This window comes from Mus caroli, chromosome 12 (assembly GCF_900094665.2).
Source record: "Mus caroli chromosome 12, CAROLI_EIJ_v1.1, whole genome shotgun sequence".
NCBI classification, from domain to species: domain Eukaryota; kingdom Metazoa; phylum Chordata; class Mammalia; order Rodentia; family Muridae; genus Mus; species Mus caroli.
In genome coordinates, this window is record NC_034581.1 from 85,919,409 (window position 1) to 85,945,116 (window position 25,708).

Genomic DNA, 25,708 nt, shown 5'->3' on the forward strand with positions numbered 1-25,708 from the left:
CAGACAACTCTTCCCTTCCCTCTTCTCATCTAAGACAGGAAGCAAATACCCAAGGGACTTTGCATATTAGCAGGTCATGCCATGGACATACAAGCAACCTTGGTTTAAAGAATTATAGCCCACGAAATCATCCATGTGACTTGTCAGATGCATAATACACATGATGTTTCATCTTTATTAAGAATCTGTAGAGTAGGGCTGAAGAGATGGCTCAGTGGTTAAGAGCACTGACTGCTCTTCCAGAGGCCCTGAGTTTGATTCCCAGCAACCATATGTGGCTCACAACCATCTGTAATAGGACCTGACACCCTCATCTGGTGTGTCTGAAGACAGCAACAGCATACTCACATAAAATAAACTTTTTTGGTGTTTTTTTTTAAAGAATCTGTAGAATAAATGCAACAATTATGAATTCAAATATTTATGAAAAGAGCAAATGTGCTGACTAGGGTCTTGCAAATAGTGCTTTGAGATATACTAAATGATGTAGTTCTAATCAGAAAAGATCACAAAGTGCACAACCTCCTGTCTCTACTTCTGGTTGTACCTGAGAGAGCTGGGGTGCAAGGTTTCCACCACATTTCCCATGGGTCCATCCCTTCTGTAAACACAGGCATGGTCCCCGCCTGCCTGTGATGAAATGTGCATCTCAATGGACCACATGCACAGCCCAGAGCCAATTCTGACACACCTTAAACAAAGCAACCCAGAGCTGAAGCCAGGCAGGCAGGCGCTGTGGGAGGTGAGAAATTCTCTCCCTCTAGCCCTTCTTCCTTAGATCCCTGGCAAGTGTTGGCACATGAGAGGCGTTAATGCATTATTCTTCTCTCGGGTACTGAGGCTGCTCATTTTTCAAGGCCACCTACCTCAATCAGAAGAAGGGAAGAGAAGTGGGAAAAAAAAGAGAGATAGAGAACAAGAAGAGGAAAGGAGAGGTAAAGGTGGTAGTGAAAGAATTTGGGGACATGCAGGCTCAGTGGGTGTCTTTGCTGCTATTGCTGTGATAAAACACCATGATCAAAAAAAAAAAACCCTAGGAGGAAAGGGTTAATTTTATTTTAAACTTCCAACTGATAGTTCATCTCTGATAAAAGTCAAAGTAGGAATTCCAGTCAAGAACCAAGAGACTGGACCTGAACCAGAAGTCATGGATGGAGGAGTGCTTCTTACTGGCTTACACTCCCTGATTTGTTCAGTGTCTTATAAAACCCAGTAGCACCTGCCCTAGGTATAGCGCTGTCCACAGAAGACTTACTCCCACCATTAATCAAGAAAATGTTCTAAGACGTGCCTGGATGCCAATCTGATAGAAGTATGTTCTCAATTGAGGTTTTTACAACCCTGGTTTGTGTCAGGTTGACAAACACACACACACACACACACACACACACACACACACACACCAAGACAGTGGGTAAAGTGCTTTCAATGCAAGCATTCGAACCTTTGTTGGAACTCCAGCACAAGTACAAAAGCCAACATACCCCAGTGCTGGGCTATTGACATCAAGTGGATCCTTGAGGCTCAAAGTCAGCCTAGCCTAATTAATGAACCTAGGTCCCAGTGAGATACCCTGTCTCAGAAAAAACAAGGTGGGTAGCATCTGAGAAACAACACACAAAGTTGACCTCTGACTTCATGCTGTCTTACACAGAGAAGCACAGAAGAACATTTATACACATATAAAAACAATGTGGTAGGGTGTAGAAAAAAAAGGAAAGACTCAATGAGTCACCTGTGGAGGCTGGCACAAGAAAACCAATTAATGCCTATTTTCTAGATGCCTCTTGTGAAGATGACAGCTGTCCAGAAACTGGATTTCTGCCACCATCTCATTTCAAAGAGGCCACCAAACAGCTGTTAGGAGGCAAGAGTGTCCATTTGCTACTGACCTGGTCTGTATTAAAATTGATGACTTCTCTCCATCCCTCACTATCCAAACATTCCCAAGTGCCATGAGGCTCTCTGTGTGCTTAATTTAGAGAATTATTCACCTCTGAAAATATCCAAATTGTGGGAATGTTATGAACCGGGAGTTCACAAAGAACAGAGCAGAATACTGTCTCATCATGACGTGTGCACACTCCTCCAGGATAGAGAGGTCTCAGGATGAACGATTTGAACTCACCCTCTTCTGTAAGTATCATTCAGTCATTTAATTTCCCCAACCTCCATGACCCAGTAAAGTGGACCAAAAGAAACAACGGAAAATGGCCAGAACTAGTCCGTCACCTCTGGAACAACTTTCTCTTGCCCTTTATTTCATTCCATGGCTGTTAGAAACCAGCAGATGATGTTCAGTTTTCAAATAAAATAGGTCATTCTTTATAAGTGGGTTTATAGCAGCTCTTAAAAGAGTTGCTTTACACCATCTTACTCATAGTGCAGTACATGAGCACGTAGCATGAAAAAGGATGTGGCGACGTATGCTGGCCCGTGCCACTCTAGAGGCAGTAGAAGGACTTGCTCGTGCTGATAGTGAGCCATGCTGAAGCTCCCCTTTCAGTCAGTAGACATTAATACAAAGGGAAAAACCAGATGTTCTCTCTCAACTTCAGTAGACATGGGAGAGCTAATAGAATTAATTGTATCATGGGAAAATAATTCATGTTTGGTATGGGGATAAATATCTGCAATGAAGATGATTATAAATGAGACACATTACCAAGAGATATTATAAAAATGTTGCCAATGGACTGGTTCTTGAGGTAGGGAGGAAGGTTAATAAGATAATTCCTCAAAAACTCTTTAAACCTAGGGTGCTATTAAGATAATGGTTTAGAATAAATTACTGTACCATGCATGCATAAAACCATGCAACTGGACTAATGGCAGAATATGATATTCATAAATGGTATTTTCCACTTCCATTTCATTTTTAAAGGCTAAATTTTTTTTATCAGATTAAATGAATATTTGTGCTCTTCTGAGAACTGCAAGACAGGAAAGAATTAGTGTGACACACAAGGACAAAAATCTAAGGCATGAAATGCAAATCTGGTTTGAGGCTAGATTTGTTCATTAGATGGATGCTCAGAGTCTTTTATCAAATTACAAACACTTAGCTAAATGATCACCTCCCAAACAGATGTATAAACAAATTCCTGAATAGACATTTTACTTTCTCGGGGGACTACTCTGTCATTTTATTTTATTTTATTTATTTATTTATTTTTTTGGTTTTTTCGAGACAGGGTTTCTCTGTGTAGCCCTGGCTGTCCTGGAACTCACTTTGTAGACCAGGCTGGCCTCGAACTCAGAAATCCGCCTGCCTCTGCCTCCCGAGTGCTGGGATTAAAGGCGTGCGCCACCACGCCCGGCTTACTCTGTCATTTTAAAGATCCCAATAAATCTTCCTTCCTGAAAGAAACCGATATACTTTAAGATTTTTGAATTAGTAATAAAAGGTACAGTAACCTAAGGGCCTCAGAGAAGACACCACTGGTGCTTCCTGGAAGCAGCAATACAAAGATGAAGCAGAGATGGAGGGAATGGCCAACCAATGACTGGCCCAAATTGAGACCTATCCCAGGGGTAAGCACCGATCCCTAACACTATTAGAGATACTCTATTGTGCTTCTAGACAGGATCCTAGCATAACTGTCCTCAGGCTTTGTCTCAATGAACCCTGTTAATAACAGGAAAGAACCAGGAGTGGGGTATATCTTTCCCTTTCTTCATTCACTGCATAAGAAATCACTATGAGTTCAATCAGTCTTAGCATCTAAATATTACCCATGATATGCCATCAAACAGCATTAGCAATGTTGTCCACTTCTAGTTAAAGAATATCTCAGTGGGATGAAAAACAATGGCTAGACAAAGTTCTATTTCTCCACAACCATGAGTGAGTTTGGGCTGATCCCCAGCTGATAACTAGACAACAGTGTAACTTTTAGAAATTTTATGCTACAGGGCAAGGGGACAGATACTAACTATCAGACTGGCTGAACCCAAATGTCCAATCCTCTGGTTCTGTTCATCCCATACTTTATCACAGCCATGTGGGGTGAAGGTTCATCCATCCTCTCACGACAGACCACTCTAACAGAACTGAGGGAAATAGAGGATGTTTCCTGTGAGATCATTCCAGAAAGATGGAGAAATTAAGATTGTAGAGTTACACCTAAAAAATAAGAGACTGTGATATCTGTATATAGTGAACATTCTTGTTTCATATTTGGTTCAATTTGTTGCTGGAAAATAATTAAATCCTGAAATTAAAATTTTTATTTTGTTTTGTGTTTTCTCAAGACAGCATCTCACTGTGCAGCTCAGACTGTCCTGGAATCACTATGCTGATGTCAAACTCACAGAGATCTGCTGCCTCTGCCTCCCAAGTGTTAGCATTAAAGCATGCACTGCTGTGCCTAGCTGAGATTAGTAATTATTATGGAAAATTAAAGCATAAGCAAAATTTAAGAGCAATATAAGGAAAGCCATTTAGAACAAATATAAACTCAGGACCAATTTCACTTCTGCTGCCTCTAGGTACCTCCTCAGTTCCTCTGTAATAATGAAGGGGTGTCTAGTAATGTTTTGTATACCCTACAAATATCTACCGTTTTCAACCACAACAGATACCATATAACGTTGTTGGGCCAATTTATTTACTCTCTACTGCATACTCTTTCTCTTCAACAATCATATGCCAAGCTGCTAAGAAATAAGTGGGAAATATAAATTTCTTTCAATCATTTCTGGGCCCAAATCAAATCTTCTGAGATTCTTTGTGCTAAGGTGGAAGGCGTTAAAAAAGATCAGTGGGGGAGGGTACCTATGGGGTCGGGGAGACTTCCAGGAATCTTTGGGGAGTGACCCAAACTGAGACCTCTACCAGTGGAGGATATGGAAATTGATAAGGCCAAGTGGGACTCCCAGTGGAGGGAGGGGGACTACAACCCACCCACAAGACCTTTGACCCAAAATTTGTCCTGTCTACAAGAAATACAAGGATAAAGATGGAACAGAGACTGGAGGAATGGCCAACTGATGACTGACCCAACTTGAGACCCACCTCCATGAGAGAGAGCCAACCCCTGGCATTATTAGTGATACTCTGCTTATATTGCAAACAGGAGTCTGGCATAACTGTCTTCTGAGAAGCTTCATCTAGCAGCTGATGGAAACACATGCAGAGATCCACAGCTAAACAATAAGGGAGTTCGAGAAGTCTTGCAGAAGAGTTGGAATGGAGGGAGAATGAAAAGAGCTGGAGGAGTGAAAGGATACCATGTGACCCACAGAGTCAACTAAACTGGGGCTCCTGGGGCTAATAGAGACTGAACCACCAGCCAAACAGTATGCACAGGTTTGACCCCGGCTCCCTGCACAGAAGTAAGAGATGTACAGCTTGTTCTTCATGTGGGTGCCCTAACAAATAGAAGTGGAGCTATCTCTGAATCTGTTCCCTGCCTTTGGATTCCTTTCCCATAGCTGGGCTGCCTTGTCTGGCCTCAGTGGCGAGGATGCTCTTAGTTAGCCCTGCTACAACTTGATGTACCAGGATGGGTTGGTAGTCATAGCAGGCCTCCCCTTCTCTGAGGAAAAGAGGATGGGGAGTGGGTGAGGGTGGGGTTAGAACTTGAAGAGAGGAGAGAAAGGGCTATAATCAGGCTATAAAGTGAATAATTGTTTCCATTAGTGTACCCTTTAATGACATGAAGTACACATACTGGCACAGAGTGAGATTGCTTTTTAGATCATGAAATGATCTCAGTTTTCTCATTCACACTCATTGAAAGGAATGTACCATGAGGTATGAGAGGAGATTGCTTCCTAGATCATAAGAATTTTCAGATACAAAACATACAATTAGTAAGAGCCCACACAGGTTCTCAATACAATGTCAACATGCTTCATAATGTGTAGTTTTCATTAGGAAATCTCACTGGTTTGAGAAATTATGTAAATTAAAAAAATAGAAATAGAAATCATAAGAATATAAAACGTTTTAGTGAAATTCATGGCAATGGGTCTTGATGCCTACTTTTCTAAGGTCATTCTCCTCTCTAGGTTATTAAATGTCCCACAGTAGCTGTCTTTTCCACTGGAAATCTAGCATTTTCTCAATCACTTATATTGAAGACCCCCTTCTCCAAATGGATGTCTTAGAGAACTTTCTGGGGGAAAATACAATGCCCTGTCTCCGTTATCATTGATGATTAGGTGACATGTAGAAGGAGAAAAGGTGGTTTTGTGTGTGTGTGTGTGTGTGTGTGTGTGTGTGTGTATGCATCTATCTTCTCTGCATTTTCTCCAACTGAAGGTATAAAGATTTACCTGATATTATTCTTGCATCATACACTTGCATATGCATGTACATTAAATTATGTAGTCATGCGCTGCTATATTGAAAAGCATACTCCAATAATATATCTCAGTATATGAAAATTGCTTTCTTTTCCTACAGTATATAAAAGTGCCAGGGCAATCTGCTCTCTGTGCTCAGACACCAGAAAGCTAAACTTTGAGTGATATCCAACTTTATGAGACACATAAAGATGAAATAAAAATGGGAAAGAAGATAAACATTTAAGGAGATAAACACTGTCAAACAGAAATGATTACAAAGTTTGTAACAATTTGTATTTTTCATTGTTTTCTGTGTACCTGGCTTTTCCACACTATGAATTTCTTTTGTTCATTTCACCCTCTCTTAATATATAATGTTTGTTCCCATAACCACTGACATTAAAGTGAAGAATGGGAGCCAAGACTCAGTTGATATTTATTGAGAGAAATATAAGCAAATGGAAAATGGAAAACTCTCCTTATATTGTTGAATGCTTTGTCTAGCTACTTTCCTTTGATAGCTCTGGAAAATTGAACTCCTTTTCCATACTCTCTGTGCCATATAGAATCACCACGTTCAACCTATATTTAATCTATAAAATAGCAATTCCCTATTATTTAAACATAATACAATGTCAAAAAGCAGAAGGCCTGCTCATGGCTGTTGCATCAGAGCTGTGTGTGTGTGTGTGTGTGTGTGTGTGTGTGTGTGTGTGTGTTTCTTGGTGAAATGCAGAGAGGTAACAAGTTAATGTTTCCATTGGTGTACCCTCCCTAGATGTTAAATTTTTGTTTCATTAAATTTCATCATTTTATAATGAAAACAACAATGTAACTTTTAGTGTTACCCATCGATGACTGTCATTAGACTAATACAACTCCCAAGAGAAATTGCATATTATTACAAATTATACTCATTAGTGTATAAAATAGAAACCATAGCACCATCTTCAAAACAACCTAACATGTACATTAGATATATAGAATAAATATTCCTTAAAAACCCAGTAGGATTCTGAGGTAGAAAAGTTCTGTTTTTGTTTTTAGTTAAAAATCAATTGTGCTTACTGAATATTAGTAAGGAGGGGAGAGAGCAGTGGACACACTTAGAGGTAAATGAAAAAGAAGACTGAATGGGAGACCAACTAACATAAACTTGCATGAGACCGGGCTCTCAAGTAACTAAAAACCACATGTGCTACAATCTAACCCTCTGAGGCTTTTCTTCTAAGTCTGAGAAGTTGATAAAGTAGAGCAAAGATCTTTAGAGTGCAGTGCAATTCCTTCTCTGAGTAAACAGTATCTCTCTGCTCCTCTTAAGCCCACTTACTGTTAACAAGACCATTAAATGCTTGGAGTTCAAGTTAACCACTCGATTCTAGGATTCATTTGGTGTGTTTCATCGAGAAACAGTTAAATAAATTCCACAAAATGTATTAAATGCCCTTAGACAGCAATTCACTGCCTTAATCCTATGCTCTAACGTTGCTATAGTAACGGAAATAAAACAAAGTAACAATAAAGAAATGTGATAAACAGCATAGCATACCCAGGCCACAAGAAACATGTTTAGTTTCTTGTCCCATACCCCTCTACCCCTCTTCTCTGAGATAATGATAGTACCACCATGAATAGCACGAAAAGGAACCATTGCTGAGCGTTACTGGAGGTCATTGTACACCAGTCACTCTCTAAGTGTTTTAAATAGCACTCAGTAAAATGACCTTCATAAAATTCTTATGGCCTACTTGTAGGTTCATTTCGTAAATGAGAAAAACCAAGACTCAGGGAACAGTGAATCAAATCACCAAAGATCACAACCTGCCTCACAGTATCCTGATGCTGAAAGTGCCTGTGAGACACTCAGCTTGTGTGGCCCCTAGTGTGTCTGTAGCAGACTAATGAAACGTTATTTGGAAAGAGGGCTTCATCCACTGAAACGTATTTGGAAAGAGTGCCTTGACAGATACGATTACATCAAATATCTTGATATGAGGAAATTACCCTGGGGGGGGGTAAATTCATGAGGACCCCAAAAGCCATTTCATGCCCCTTAGTAAAATGCAGGCAGTGGTACACCAAAATGATACATTGTACAGAACAAGCAACAGCATTACCCCATCACAGGACAGCCAACTGGTGACGCTATCCTTACCCAAGCCAGTTGTTTCTAAGTAGAAAAATAATAATTCATTTTAAAAATGAAAATAGGATTAAGTAATCAGAACCTGTTTTCTACATCATTTGGCCATCATTAACAATGATACAACAAGCCCGAGAGTTCAGAGGCAAGGGAATTTCTAGCTGTCAATAAAAATTTGGAGGACAGCATAATTAACAGAGTTCACTATGTCTACTTTGTTCATACTGCTTAAGTAAAGACTCCTCAAACTGAGGACTACTGGCTTTTTTTTAATGGGAATTTTATGTTCTAGAATGTCTGCTGCTGTCTCTGTCAAGAACATCATATCAAAGTAGGACAATCAACTATGTGTGCAGCAGTGTCAAATGTCCCCTGGGACACAAAATGACACCAAGTTGAAACCAGTAATTTTTAGAGAAAGCATTGGTATTAACCAGTATACCTAACTTACAGAAATGAGATATGTTGTTTTGTTTTGTTTTGTCTTGTTTTAAAGCAGATCTCTGAGACATTAATGTTACTTTAAATAAATTAATAAATTCATAGCACAAGCCAACAAGGGCCTCCTTCGCCAATGAAGACATGGCTCTCTTAAAGACTAAGTTTATTTTTAATCAGTCAAGTTTTATGGTTGATCTCTAGGCCAAAAGACAACTCATGTATATTCTGTATCTTTTCAACAGTTTTTCCCTTAGGTTTCTGGGAGTTAGGTTTTAAAGCCAACCCTGGATTTACATGGATTACACTGATACCCAGGACAGATGTGTATCCACACTAAGTTCTATTCATATATGTATCTAGAGCACATACAGAGAAGCTGTCCCTCCATTAGACATGAGCAGTATCATTAATTTAAGTGGCTGACAGGTACATTTTTAATTTCCTGGATCATTTAGGAATAGAGGCAGGGAGAAAAAAGATAGAAAGGAAGACCAACTGAAATGTTTTCCCCATTTCACCTTTCAAAAGGGGGGTCTGATGCTTTTATAGCAGATAGAACTATATCTATCTGGCCTCACAGTGGTCATAAGACATCAGCTTGAAGAGAATCAAGGGCATGTGGGGCAGAGCTGCAGCCCTTTATTTAAGAGAAAAATAATAGGCATACAAAGTTTTTGAAACCATCAGTAGAATAAATGTCTGTGAGTAGTGGGAATATGACATAGTATCTAGGCTAGGCAGCTGGTTTGTGGCAGGAGTGCTGGCTTCACAAGCATGAGGTTTTGAATTCAGATTCCAGCACTTATATAAAAGGTCAGGTGTGACCACATATCTGTAAACCAGTGTTAGGGGTTAGGCAGGTACAGCCAGATCTCCAGGGTTAGCTGGCTAGGTATTTTAGAGCTCTAAGTTCATTGAGAGACCCTGTCTCAAATAAATAAAAAAGATGATAGATAGTTAGATAGATAGATAGATAGATAGATAGATAGATAGATAGATAGATAGATAGATAGATAGATAGACAAATAAAATACATTAGAAAGCAATACTGGACATCCTCTCTGACCTCTGCACACATGCACATAGGCTCATGGACCTACCTACCTACCTACCTACACACACCACACACATACACACCATACACACACACACACACAAACATACACATAGACACATACACAAAGTAGAACTGACAAGACCAAAAACTATGTGAGTGAGTAGCTAGAGTTTTGAGGATCTCTAATTGTGCTGTTTTCTTTTTAAATCATGTAAATATTGAAATTTTAATATTTAAAATTTTAATGATACCAGAAAATTTCATATTCTACATAAATATGTAGAATACATATATACATATGTATATATGTCTACATACATGTCTGCATATATATATATATATTTGCACTGCATATATATATATATATATGTCTACATACATGTGCTGCATATACATATATATATGTGTGTCTGTATATATATATATTGCACTTTAGGCTAAAAAATTGACAGCTTGACTTTCAGATCTAAATAGTTTTCATGTCAAAATCTACTCTTTCTCCTTTTAACAGGTGAGGCCACTCACCTCTGCTTCTGAGTATGTTTGCTTCTGCCTCTGATTGTGAGTATTGTGCTCATTTAATTGAGGGAATTTCACCAATCAAGGAAAGCTACCCTTGAATTGTCATCTATAAACAAGAGGCTGACAGCTCTAATAGTTCAAGTGAGGGTGATTGATGCTGCTGCCCCTGCCTGAGAAGTAGGTCATCTATGTGTCATCAGGCATCTGCATAACCTGCCAAAGCTGAGTGTGCTTCCTTCTCCCTCCTCTTCTCTCGTTGGACCCAGAAAGTGGGGCAGCACTGGTGTTACTGAAAATAGGCGGCTCCTAAGGCTTGATGTTCATTGTCTTTGAAAATCCAAGGTCTTTGTCTTGCAAATAAGAAGATTCTTCTATCAGTTCTTAGAAAAGAGACACTGGGAGAAGAGAAAGGCAAAACTAACTCTTAAAAGCTTGTTTAATTTAAAGAACCCCCTTTAATAAAAATAATGTAGCCATGAATATACAAATTAACTATAGTAGTATAGGAGGCTATAAAAAGAAACTTCTATAACTAGACACTTTAAAACACTGAAAAATACCAAAACCATCACAAAATCCAGAAACCTATTTCAGTATATTTTCCTTAACTGCCTGATAAACTTTTTCATATTCTATGACTATATATTCTTTAATTGCTGCTTCATAGTATAATAATGTTGCCATGTAATTTTCTCTTGAGAGAATACAAAAGTATAATAGCTGTTTGTGCAAATCTGCACATAAGAATGGAGTTCCTTATTGCTATTGATTGCTTAAATGATTTTCTTTTAGCTTTACCACCCATTAAAGGCAACATAAAATTTTAGTGTAGATGTCAGACTTCTTTTATATTAGTGCTGTCTCAATTTTCTAGCAATATAAGGTCCTAATTTTATGAATTTTCAACCTTTTTTCTTCTGCTAACACATTTCCTAGTCCTTTGGCTCTATAATCTGTCATAGAAGGTAATGTATCTAAATGCTTCTTTATACCGAAATGACAAATGTTAGCGGGCATGGTAACTACACCTTACGTAAATATATTCATTAATACCAAGCTAAATACATTTTTTAAAATGTCTTATGACCTCCAAATCAATGAGAACAAAAGCTACAAAGGGTCAGAAAGGAAGGCAGAGGATGCGGTGTTTCAATCAATTATGATTAAAAAGCTTGCTAGTATAAATTTTTCAAAAAGTATGGCTGAGTTCCATGCAACTAATAGGTCTAAAACTTAAGAGGGCTGATGGCTCATTGGTGGATTCTCATCTGCCTGAAATTTGATTTAATTGGCATAGTTGGAAATGTGGCTTAGGGGAACCAATAAAGGTTGTAACCTGCTCTGAGCCTTCTTACCTGGCCCTGACGGTTCTCCTACCCTTCCCAATGACATCTAGAAAGTGACCATCAAAGAGTTAAGCATGCAGCTCCTACCAAATGTATTTAATAATGTATGCAGTGAAAAGGAAAAAATACATGGACATGAACAGATATGATTATCAACATAGTGTGCTCGGGTCATGACAGGACTGCTACACTCTTGAATTCACAGCAGTTATAATTACCTGCATAAGAGTGGAAAAAGACCAAGCTACTCCTCACTCTATCTCAGAGTGGGAGAAAGTTTAAGAGTGCCTCCTCTACTCCCCACTGAGGATCTATGGACATCCTCAGTTGATGACTTCTAGGGGAAAGACAACTTACTTGAAGGGTGTCAGCAACTTGATAGGTGGGCCATGCTCCAGCAGATGGGACTACCATAAATAAATGGGCAGCACATATTGGAGAATTATTATTATACAGGTAATTATTATTGACAGGCTAGTGAGGTGGGGATGGATCTGGGTGTCAAAAAGAATTTGGATAAAGATATGAAAATACACTACTTAGTTCATATTGTTGTTCCTCCTATGGGGTTGCAGACCCCTTTAGCTCCTTGGGTACTTTCTCTAACTCCTCATTGGGGGCCCTGTATTCCATCTAATAGTTGACTGTGAGCATCCAGTTCTGTATTTGCCAGGCACTGGCATAACCTCACAAGAGATAGCTATATCAGGGTCCTGTCAGCAAAATCTTGCTGTCATATGCAATAGTGTCTGGGTTTGGTGGTTGTATATGGGATGGATCCCCAGGTGGGGCTCCAAACTTTGTCTCTGTAACTCCTTCCATGGGTATTTTGTTCCCCATTCTAAGGAGGAACAAAAAGAAGGAGGTCTTCCTTCTTCTTCAGTTTCATGTGTTTTGAAAATTGTATCTTGGGTATTCTAAGTTTATGGGCTAATATCCACTTATCAGTGAGTGCATATCATGTGTGTTCTTTTGTGACTGGGTTACCTCACTCAGGATGTGTCTCTAGTTGCATATGTAGCAGAGTATAGCCTAGTCAGCCATCAATGGGAAGGGAGGCCCTTGATCTTGTGAAGATCATATGCCCCAGTACAGGGGAATGCCAGGGCCAGGAAGTAGGAGTGGGTGGGTTTGGGATCAGGGCGAGGGGAGGGTATAAGGGGACTTTCAGGGTAGCATTTGAAATGTAAATGAAGAAAATATCTAAGAAAAGAAAAAAGAAAGAAAATACACTATAAGGAATTCGCAAAGAACTAATAAAAATAATTTTGGAAGTAGAGAAAATGTGGTGGCAGTGATGCTGGCTAGTTTAAATATAATAAAAATATAAATAAATTTATAAAACAAGATATGTTAAACATAACTGATTAAAATAACCTATCTTTATACTTTGTCTTTTGAGCCTTTATACCTTTTGTTTTTGTTAGAGAGCAGAAGTTACAGGAATAACTCTCTGCATATTCATTTACACACGGGAATTATGTATCTATGGGTGCAAGACCTTTGGCCCAGGTAGAAAAACACCATCTGGATCCGTCCTGTAAGAAATCTACATCATGAGACAGATGTGTGAATTGAAATTCATGTAAAAAGAGAAAAATTCATAAAATTATCACAACAACTAAAAGAATAAATAGGTGAACATTTGGGTTATAGTATGTGACAGAAGAAAACAAAATGTAAAAAATCCAAAGATTAAGTACATTATAATTAAGCATAATTGCATGTACTATCATCAGCCAAAGCAACAAGTCAAAGTAAGGTGAGAGAATGTGCACCGTGTGTAAATATTGATTGTCAAATTGACGAGATTTAGACTCACCAAAAAGGCATACCTCTGGGTGTGTATTGGAGTGTTGTCTTGGTTAAGTTAATTGGTTCTGGACTGTATAAAAAAAAAAATGAGAAAGCTGGCTAAGCATCTGCATTTCTTACTTTCTCCCTCCTGTGGATTCAGTGTGGCCAGCAGCCTCATGCACCTGCTACCCCATCTTCCCCATCATCTTGGACTTCATTCATACACTAAGCCAAAAGGAACCCTTCCTGTCTTAAGTTGCTTTGATCAGATTTTTGTCACAGCAATGATAAAAGCAACTGATGCACAGAATAAATATAATTTATATATCAAAGATTATATAAATTATTTGAGGAAAAAATTCTATCAGTAGAAAAATAGGCAAAGGTTACCAGTGTATAATTCACCAAAGAAACTATGATGGCAGGTAGGTGAATGTTTATTCAAAATAATAGAAATTAAATAAACAAAGCTGAGTTATATCATATTTTTACTTAATAATATATAAAGGTCTTTCATCTTAAAGGTATAAATTTGTTCCCGATGGAGGTGTATTGAAAGGACTGCTAATGCGTACTTCCAGAGCTATTCGTTTGTGGTGGGTTGAATTGTGCAAGTCACAGCCGTTGATATTCATAAGCAAATATTTCACTTTTCAAACTCTCCTGAAAGATAGAGATTTTAAATAAAGAAAAGGAGATAAAGTTGATAGTATCTTTATTTATAAAGACCAAATAGTAGATATTAACTATGTATCCAACAATAGAGAACCTAATAAATTATAATACCTTAAAGAAATACTTTGAAGTTATAAATTTCTTAGTCTCTACTGCAATAAAGCTATGCCTAAAGTATAATATAGTTAAAAATAAAAATAAACTAAAAATAAAATAAATAAAAACTAAAATAAAAATACAATTTGAAAAATTAAAAAATAGTCAAAGATACTTTTAAATAAACAGCATATGTGTATGCACTTAAGCTTATTAAAAATGCAAGATTATTAGGATGTTCATATAAGAATTTAAAAAGGTGGACAAAATGAAAATGTATCAGTAAATAAATTATAAAACATCACATGATAAGATACTGTGAAGTTCTACAAGGGAGTAAGTAATTGGTTCATCTTTCTTAATGATGCAACTCCAATTCTATTTGAAACACCCATATAAAATGTTATATTCTCTCACTCCTTTTTACGAGCATGTACTACATGCTAGTAAATAAGAAAAACATACAGTATATTGAGGGGCGTGTCTGAGGCTATTTCTTTGTAGGTCAGTTAGCAAGTAGAAGGTATTCTATTTGTGTTTCTGTGGAGGACGTAGGCCTCAGGGATCTAAAGGACATCTCAGATCCTGTTAAAACTCTGAAGACAGAAAGTACACAGTAAGTCTGGTAGGACAGAAGTATGAAAAGATCTTGCATCTCTAATAGCCATGGACATATTCAATATGGATGGGGTGGGTTCTTTTTTTATGTTTCTTAAAAGTGAAGTAGAAATCTCTTATTTAGGTCATCAACCTGAGCTCTCTGTTGTATCTATCAAAACTTACCTAAAATAACGGCACTTTAAAAAGAAGTTGGTGACATTTATAATAGAAGAAAATGAAACAAATCTTCCCACTTGGAAAAAAGTACAAAAGTTATTTTTTTTTTCAATTTACTTGAATCTATATAAAGAAGGGTAGTGATTAAGCACATAGGGTAAAAATTTGAGAAGAATGTTGATGGCTGTGGATGGCAGCTGAGAGGCTGAGAGCCTAAATCATGCTTTACAGAAAATTTTAGAGTTGAGGGATTAAATATGAAACATAAGCCTTCCATGTTTTATACTGGGAATATAAAAACCTATACCTTAATCGTAAAGATAAATCAAATATACCAACTTTCTCAAAGGGAACAAAAAGATAAGATTCCAACAATTTCTAAGCCTGAAATTAGATTAAAGTTATCACAGATTGTGTCCTTAGTTATTTCCCAGAAGCAAATGTAGGCTTTGGTGATGAAAAATACCATTATCATAGTTGACAAATTATTTCCATAGTTATTGCTTGCTTATATACAGCATCTTGTGTTCAGTCAAAAATAAGTTGGCACACACACACACACACACACACACACACACACACACACACTCACACAAAAGAAACAAAGCCTGAAGCAAAACAGAGAGGGAACAGTTGATGGGGGCCAAGTGTTCAAATATCTTTATAATGGAATTATTAAAAATAAATGTTGAGTCAAGTAACTAGAAAATGGGTTTATTGAGAACAATAGTGAATAGGTACAAGAAAATAGACTTCAAGATTCAAAATTGTTTTTATAAAAGAGAACCCACTGGAAATTATAAAAATGAATCACATCAAAATTCTCAAAAGCAAAAAATACAAAAAGCAAGTTGTAATTTAGAATGAAATTGCAGCTATCAAGTAATAAGAAATAAACATAATGGTCTGTACTCCTAGACCCTGGCAAGAAAACTACTCAGGTTTCTAAAAAGCCTGGTGATTTCCAAAGTTTTAAGGATGCTAGGTGAATCTTTTTCTAATGTTCAATCTCTGTTCTCCTTCCAGAGACAGGCTTCACGGGCTTCTAGATAAGATTGGGGGACAAATTCCTGATTTAACATTTGACCTTGTAACCATTATTCCTGGCTCAGCATTCCTAACACAGTGGGATGTCTTGGTTAATGAGATGTTATATGTTTTTTATTATGTATTTTCCTCAATTACATTAAGATGTTATATGTTTTATGTTAATAAGATGACTATTGGTTTTAAAAGGTAGCCAAGAAAATGGGGGGGGGGGTAGTAGTCAAGACACCAACTACCTAGTAATAAAGATTAGAAATTCCCTCCTCTAGTTCCCCATCCCCACTGCTACACCCCTCCAGTCAATTTCCTGACCCTCTGTACTTCTCACTGCCCCTGTCTCCTCCCACACCTGATCCTGCCCCCCATTTGCCCTCCCCCTCCTCTCTTCCTCCCAGGTCCCTTCCTCCCTTTACCTCCCATGATTATTTTGTTCCCCCTTCTATGTAAGACTGGAGCATCCACTTTGGTTTCCTTCTTGAGCTTTGTGTGGTCTGTGAGTTGTATCGTGGGTATTACAAACTTTTTTCCTAATATCCACTTATCAGTGAGTACATGCCATGCATCTTCTTTTGTGACTGGGCTGTCTCACTCAGTATGATATCTTCTAGTTCCATCCATTTGCCTGCAAATTTCATGAAGTCTGTGTTTTTAGTAGCTGAGTAGTACTTCACTGTGTAAATGTATCACATTTTCTGTCTCCATTCTTCTGTTGAGTAACATCTGGGTTGTTTCCAGCTTCTAGCTATTATAACCAAGACTGCTATGAACACAGAGGAGCATGTGTCCATGTAATATGTTGAAACATCTTTTGAGTGTATGCCCAGCAGTGGTGTGGGAGCACCCTCCTAGAAGCAGGGGAAAGGGTGGATGGGATAGAGGGTTTGCAGAGGGGAAATCGGGGAAGAGAGATAACATTTGCAATGTAAATATATAAAATGGCCAATTTAAAAAAAAAAAAAAAGAGGTTCTCATCCCATTCCTCTGGAAAAAGAAGAGAGCTAAAGGTTGGTATGATCACCAGGAATCAATCACATAATTAACTGTATTTATTTAATGAAGCGTCCACTGCAAACTAAAAGATTGGCTGAGCTTTGCAGATATCTGAAAACATGGAGGATAGCATGTATAGAGAGGGCATGAAGCTGTTACCTTTCCACATGCTTGGCGCTAAGTATCTGTAGGGACTTGTTCAGCTGTATTTTCTGTCATGACTTGTATAACATACTAGCAAATGAAAATGAAGTGTTTCCCTAACAAAAGAACATGGGGACTTCCTGATTTATTGCTGGCTATGAGCTTAGCTCACAAATGACTGGTTTTGATTGACATAAAAAAATGTGAGGTATGAATTGGGGAGATTGCTCGTTGGTTAAAACACTGACCACTAAAGCTTAAGGACCTTAGTTCAAATCCCCAGAACTCCCTTTAAAGTCAGATGTGGTAGTACATGTCTGCCTCTCAGTGCTGCTATAGCAATATAGGAGGTGGAGACAGGAGACCTCCCAGGAGTTTGCAGGACTAATATATTTATCAGTAAACAGCAAAAGAGACCATAACTCAAAAAAAAAAAAAAAAAAAAAAAAAAAAAAAAAAAAAAAAAAAAAGGCAAGGGCTAACAACTGAGGTTGCCCTTTGACCNGTACATGTCTGCCTCTCAGTGCTGCTATAGCAATATAGGAGGTGGAGACAGGAGACCTCCCAGGAGTTTGCAGGACTAATATATTTATCAGTAAAAAAAAAAAAAAAACAAAACTCAAAAAAAAAAAAAAAAAAAAGAAAAGAAAAAAGAAAAAGACAGGCAAGGGCTAACAACTGAGGTTGCCCTTTGACCTCCATATGAGTTTCATGCACACTGCACTCACACAAACACACATACAGACATGTCTACCATATATGCATATAAACGTGGGAAGTCTTGTGAGACTAAGATTTCAACTCATGGGATCTGATACTGTCTTTCAGATTGATAGTATCAGGACTGACTTAGATAGGGCACTCAATTGCTATCTCTAGCAATTGAAAATTAAATTGTTGCTTTGATAGAGGAATCAACATACATTTAGTCATTAATGATTGGGGGACTATTTGTACTGAGTGGTTTATGAGAAAAGGGAAAACTCATTTTTGCTGGTTTGCAATATCACAGAAAAGTTGAAGAATTAGTGAATTGAGGAAAACAAAGTTTTTCAGAGGAAAGCATTCAGACTGAAGCATACACTTTCAAAAGCATGAGAAATATTAAAGTAAAAGAGTGAGATTTAGATGAATCAGGGAGGTTGACAGTTTCTGGACTGTCAAAGAAAATAGAAATAGAGATCATATAATATTAATGAGTCATAGTTTTTTTTTATTCAAGCAGAATATTTCAAAAGAAAACAAAAAATATCTTTTTTTTTAAAGTGCTTTCAAAGGAAAATGAAAAAAAATCTTTTTAAAAAAGGTGCTACATAGCTCAGGATTGCTCTGGACTTGAAGTTATTTTCCTGATTCTTACCTCCCAAGTATTGGTACTATAGGCATATGCCATAATATCCATGATATTTCCAAAATATGTTCATCTAAATCAGACCTTCAGGACGGTACCACTAGTTGACATGCCAAGATGGGTGGAGGAAATCCCACAAGATCCCACCCGTATAGGGAGCACTATAGGCAACTGGTGGCTGCCAAGAAGAATAGAATCCGTCTTCTAGAGAGAGAAGTCCCCTGGAAGGTTACACAACGACAAGGAATCATCCCAAGTAAATCACACATACAAACAACACTGAATGGACACAGTGGATCATGCTTATACATTTGTGTGTTTGTATGTACATATGTAACAGTGATAATTTAAAAAGTAGAGATCATTAATTTGAGAGGAACTGGGAGATATACGGGAGAAAATGGAGGGGTGGAAAGAATGTAAGTCCAGTACTTATGTGTACTCATACGTAACATTCTTTTTGAAATATAAATTAAATTAAAAAGTAATTTGAGCTCGGCGTGGCGGCACACGCCTTTAATCCCAGCACTCGGGAGGCAGAGGCAGGCAGATTTCTGAGTTCGAGGCCAGCCTGGTCTACAAAGTGAGGTCCAGGACAGCCAGGGCTACACAGAGAAACCCTGTCTCAAAAAACCAAAAAATAAATAAATAAATAAATAAATAAAAATAATTTGAATCTTTAAATAAAAATTATCTTGCAAAATATATTCAAGCCTATGTTATTTTATATGAACTGTTTAAGGAATGAAAAACTGAAGCGTATAAAATATCTTCCAGAGAGTAGAAAATGTTCACACACTTTGACTCATTTTTAGAGGCTAGTATGTTTGATAATGAACCTAATGCGAAGGAAAATTTATACTTCAGTATGTCTGCTCATCACAAATGAAAACAAAACCTAAATTAACTATTTAAAAAAATAAATATTGCTATCATGAGAATAATACCTCAATATTGGTTGGGCATCCTATATTACTTGAATAAAGAAAAATTCAATGCATACAGAGAAAATATGTTACATTCAAAATCTACTCACAATAAAAGCTCATAACAAGTTAAGAATAAAAACCTTGGGGCTTGAAAGATGCCTCAGCCATTAAAAGCACTGATTGCTCTTCCGAAGGTCCTGAGTTCAAATCCCAGCAACCACATCGTGGCTCACAACCATCTGTAATGAGATCTGACACCCTCTTCTGGTGTGTCTGAAGACAGCTACAGTGTACTTACATATAATAAGTAAATAAATCTTTAAAAAAATTTTAAAAATTTTGATAAATTATCAAAAATATAGCAGATATCCTACCTGAAGTCCAGTGGAAATATACTATCTGTAACAAAATGTATTTCTATTAATGTCAATTTAGTCAGTATATAATATGTAATAAGAAAGCTATAAATATTGAAAGAAAATATAAGAAAGCCAAAACAACCTACAGTTAACTTTAATATCATTATGCAAGTCAGTATTTTCATGTAAGCATCCATAGATGAATCATACATAAATGGATGGATGGATGGATGAATGGATGGATGGATCGATGGATGGATGGATGGATGGAGGCAAATAAAAATTTCTCAACCACAATCACTCCCCTTTTAGAGGAACTCTATTTAAGTGAGGGGTTGTGTTTGTGCACATGCACACATCCACACCCCCCACCCCGTTCCTACTTACCTCTCCCACCTGTTAACTTCCCTTTCACACTTTAGCCTCGTGTGTTCCACTAACTCTTTACCTTAATATATTTCTCCCCAGCCTAACAATGCCCTCCTTTTAGTTTCCTGGCTTTTAGAAGTTTAAAAGTACTCTTTTATTTTATTCTCTAATATGTGATGTCCGTAACATTCTCTAAAAGAATTATTGTTTAGAAATCTTAAAAGTACTTTTTAAATTTTGTAGAAACCATATTTTGTCTATGTATAAGGATGCAGGGTATTTGTATCTTCTAAAAGGGGAAAGATTATGGCATTAAAAACTAAAAACAATACAATCATCATCCCAGTCTCCAGAAATGATAGTATTTTTCAAAATATATGTTTGTTCTTTAAGTGCCCATTCTGGGCATTGAGGGGGAAAAAACCCACAATCACTATTTTATCCATCTGAATAAACAAGTTTTAACCTTTATTGACAGTATATATTAAAACAGTAATTACAGAGGCAAAATTTAAGTGTTTATATAAAACAATATAACCTCCTCTCTTCTATACCCAGCAAATCCTGAATTATGTGTATGAGCAACAATCAAATTATATGCAGGACAATAGTTTCTTTGTTTGCTTTTTATTATTGTGTAATATTATAGCAGACAAATACAGAACAAAATTTGTATTTGTATTGTTTCCAAGATTGGAGCAATTGTGAATCACACTGCTTTGACCAATAGCTATGCATGCATCTCACTTTGAAATATACCTAAGCATTAGCTTTCCTTACAAGGCACCTGTATCTGTATATCCAGCTTTACATACCCTGTAATTCCAAATCGACAATTCTGAACTGACAGGCTATGTGTGGTACACAATGCTTAGTGTTACTAGTCTTGTTTTAACGTTGATAATTCTTAGAGATTTTTATTTGCACTGCCCTGATATGCCTTAATACCTAGCACTTTTTCAGGTGGACCTCTTGTGTGGTGTCTAATGGTCTGTGACAATATACTCATTTGGAGGATCTTTTGATGATTAGAAGTTCATACATTTAATGTTGACTCCTTTTTACTTTATGGATTCTGGTTGAGAAACTTTGTATTTTTGCATCCAAGAACTCAAGGTACTGTTCCAGAGTTTCTTGTTTTCATCTTTTGTTGGTAGTCTTATCTGGCTTGAATGCTATGAACTAAAATAATGACTCTTAAGGTAAAATATGCCCATGAGGGCAATAGTGGTACAATCATTATGGCAGTAACCAACCACTTTTGGATTGGATTTAAGTCCCAATACACAAGAGGAAACTCATCCCAGATTCATGCTGAGTAATAAATTTCTGATCAGGAACCCGTGGCTGGAGCATCATATGCCTGAGGGAAGAACCTACTATAAATACTCTGCTCCGTGAACATGATATCTCTCTACCCACAGATTAACAGTTCTCAGATCTGAAGCTGCAACTAATAGCATTTTGTGCAGAGGCTCACACCTGATTAAATGTAAAGAGAATCAGTGCCTGAGAAGTACTCAGCCATAAATTGAATATGTCTTCAGAAAGGCTCAGTGAACATCACAGAATAGGGGACAGAAAGACTGTAAGATCCAGAGATCAAGAAGGACTGTGGCAAGACCTTGTTCTGGACATGTTCTGGACTATTACAGTCATGGATTCACAGCAGTTGTGGTTGTCTGTACCATACAAGGACATCAAGCCAGCTGAGCATGGGCAATGGAAAAGTAAGTAAGCAATTAGCCCTTTCTGGAACTATTGACTGTTAATGGCTGCTAGGGGAAGGAGAGTCAGTTTGCTTTAGAGTTCCTGGCCAGGCTCTAGTGGATAGCCCCAAACCCATGAGCATATGCACAACAATAATTAGATAGAGTGGGGTTTTTTTTATAAATGACATACTTTTGAAAGGCAGACATAATGGAAAACTCTGGAAAGTGTTCGACTGGATTACTGAAGGTGGATATAACCAAACCAAATCGTGTACACATAAAAAATTCTCAAAGAATAAACAAAAAAAGATTATTATTTTTAAATGAATGGGTTAGGGTAAAAATGAATCTTCTTCATAGCTTAATTTCACAATGACTGGGGTGGAAAACTGAGGAATCAACAGAGGCAAAAATACAGTCAGGGTAGAAGGTATGGATTTGGACCTTAGAAAGCTCACCAAGACATAACTGTCACTATCTACTGCATATGAGCAAAACAGAAAAATTTGTGAGGAGATAAGTTGTAAATATGTGTCTCAACCATTGCCAAACATCAGGATTTTTGATCTTCTGATTGTCTGAAGAAGTCTTTCTTGTCATAGCTTTCCATTTTTAAAACATCTATTGACTGTGGAAATATATATATATATTAGATGAAATATATATAATGAGACACTAGTTAGATGGAATGGATTAATTTTTTTAATGACATGCAGTTGAGAAGGAGACATAATAGAAGAATCTAGAAGCTGTTAGACTGGAATATATATATATATATTCATCCCCAAATTGCTTCTGAAATAAGACTTGGATTAGTTAAACAAATGCTCACTGATAATTCAACCCAGAAGGAGAAAAGTAAACTAATCAGTGTCAGAATCAGGGCAACAAAGTTCTCAATAAGCCAGAACAATAGAACCAAATTCCAAGACAAGGCCTTAGGGATAAATATATCTACAAATACAAATATAAAAAGTTTAAGAAAATTCTCAATGCACATAAAGAATGGGGGAAGGAAGTGCATTACACACACATGCACACGCGCGCACACACACACAACCTAAAGGTTTGAAATCATGTGTAGCCAGGTACAAATTAATGAGGCATCTGTGACAGCAGAAATGTAGGTCATGTCTAGGCTATAAGTGCTGCATCCTGAACAGGAAAGCTAATAGTTCCATCAGACATTTTACTGGCCAGAATAAAATGGAATATTGTAATCGACCATGGATGACTGTCAAGGATTAGTGACCAAGATGGTGAGATGTCTGGAAATCATGATTTATGGTCCTTGGAAGAGAAGAAATCTAAAGAGAGTCAGCAGGACTGTTGATTATCTATGAAACATTGTATTCCAAATAAAAGATAAGTGCTGAATATTGATATGCTATAAAATAATAAGGAAGTACATCCAAAATTAGGACAGATTATATTTTGAATTTTCAGTGAGAAAGAAATATTTTATGTTGATAAGAAAAAAGCACAATACACACACAAACAAACACACACATACACACACACATATGAGCACACAGTACATCATCCTGAAGTCCATTATTTGTATAATTACTAAACAATTGAATGAAAAGAAATTTAATAAAATGGTACATTAAACATATCTCAACAGTTTAAACAAAATTAACAATGACCCTTAAACTAAGCCTAAAAGAAATTAAATATTCAAGTATTTTAGAAGATGTTTGGGAAAGAAATATCTTAAATATGGGTAGTTTTACAATCTATATACATTTTCCTAACTAGTACATTATAGGATATTATACCTTATAATGATTAATAATTTATACTTTTGTGTTTCATGTTTGCTTTCTCTAATATGAGTTGCATGTAGTATATGTAGACATTGGTATGGGTGTGTGAACATGTGTATTCCAGTACACACATGTTCCTGCGATTGCCAGAGGTCAATGTCTAGTATCCTTTTCTATCTCTCTCCACCATACTTTTGGAGAGCTCTCTCACTGATCCTGAAGCTCACTGATGGGTTAGGCTGGCTGACCAGTGCCTCCCAGGACTCAGGTTACAGATATCTGCCACCTCAGTCAGATTTTATGTAAGTGCTAGGAATCCAGATTCAGGTCCTTGTGTGTGACTGTCATTTCAACCCCTTGGTGTGAGGTTTTCTGATTCATCCATGCTGACAGATATAAGGATAATTTGTTGGTCTTCTCCAGAGTGCAGGCCTTCGCATGTTTGGAACTAAAATAATTTATCCCCAGGGATGTACACTGAATTGCTTCTGGCCACAAAAGATGCTTACACAGGCTAGCTAGTACACACGGGTTTATTAAAGTAACTTCCTCTTCACTAGGAAATGTTCAGCAGGTCAAAATGGCTGGGCCCATTTATCTTTCCTTCTGCACTGGATCAGAGCCTATTGCTTCAATCTATGGCCATTACTTGTTTGGTATTTAGACTTTGAAGTTGCCAATATGGTCTGCATGAAACATAGAAACATATCTAATTGTCAGTTGTACCTGCCACTCCCTTCAAAGAGATGAATTTCAGTAGATCACATATGTTAAAAAGGTATTTGTTATTCATTTTCTGCAGATGAGTTTATTTTTGTTGTTGTTGTATAAGTTACTATGTCTTTTTTTCTGTTAATACCCAGACACTAATCTTTTTGTTTTGCTTGTTTGGTTGTTCTATAATGATCTTTTATAAATTCTTGTCTATTTGCATGAGTATTATAATTGCTAATTCAATATCTTTAAATATTAATTTAGTATCACCTATCCATCATTTACAGATTATTTTCTCTGTCTCTTTCTTTATGGTCTGCCTTTGTATAACTTTTTATATAATTTCTTTTCTGCCATGATTTAGGAAAACCATGTCTTCAAGTTTTCTTGAGTTTTGGTTTTACCACACTTCTTTACATCTATCTATCTATCTATCTATCTATCTATCTATCTATCTATCTATCTATCTATCTATTATTGCTGTGTGTGTAAGTGCCCAGATGTACATGCATGTTGAGGTCAGAAGACAACTCACAGGGGCCATTCCTTCCCTTATATGGATTACAGAGATGAAAGTTGTGTCATCAGGCTTGACTGCAAGTGTCTTTCCCCACTGAGCTATGTTTGCAGCCCCACTTATCTTTTATTCATTTTATACCTACCCTTGTTTAAAGTATAAGGTCATGTCTTGATTTTTCATTGTTAGTCTCTGGTACTAGGACCACCATTCAATATTTTTTTTCTTAAAAAAAAGTACACATACACACACACACATACACACTACAATGTCTATAATGTTGATCAGTCTTGATGTGCATCTATGCAAGAGATAAGCATACACATACACACACACACACACACACACACACACACACACACACACACACACACACTGTGCACGCACACACAGGCACTCATTTTACATCTTAATCCAGAGTTCTTGGATTATCTAGGTTTACTCTGAATTATCTATTTTAAACTCATTTTGCCAAATTAAATTAAAAACTCAAGATAATCCCCCAAATTTAGGAGTTTTACAGATAGGTTCTTATAATCTATAAGCTTGAAGAGAACTGACCAGTTTACAGCACTAATCTTCTTACCTAAAAGCATTATGTCAGTGTTTTTTGTAATTTTACTTTTTTAAATAGCTGTAAACAATTTTTATTATAGAGG

General features: G+C 37.0%; 1 protein-coding gene and 1 long non-coding RNA gene across 3 annotated transcripts in view; one reads left to right on the forward strand and one right to left on the reverse strand.

Moving 5' to 3' along the window:
- The window catches only part of LOC110307004, a 10,108-nt gene extending 5,005 nt beyond the window's left edge, over positions 1 to 5,103 (forward strand). For both annotated transcript variants that reach the window (XR_002379343.2, XR_002379344.2), the window contains exons 2-4: positions 1,781 to 1,895; positions 1,983 to 2,136; positions 5,079 to 5,103. This is a non-coding gene — a long non-coding RNA (uncharacterized LOC110307004). The remainder of the gene's footprint in view (positions 1 to 1,780; positions 1,896 to 1,982; positions 2,137 to 5,078) is intronic.
- Positions 1 to 25,708, reverse strand: part of Dio2 (iodothyronine deiodinase 2) — a 228,277-nt gene that overhangs the window by 18,480 nt on the left and 184,089 nt on the right.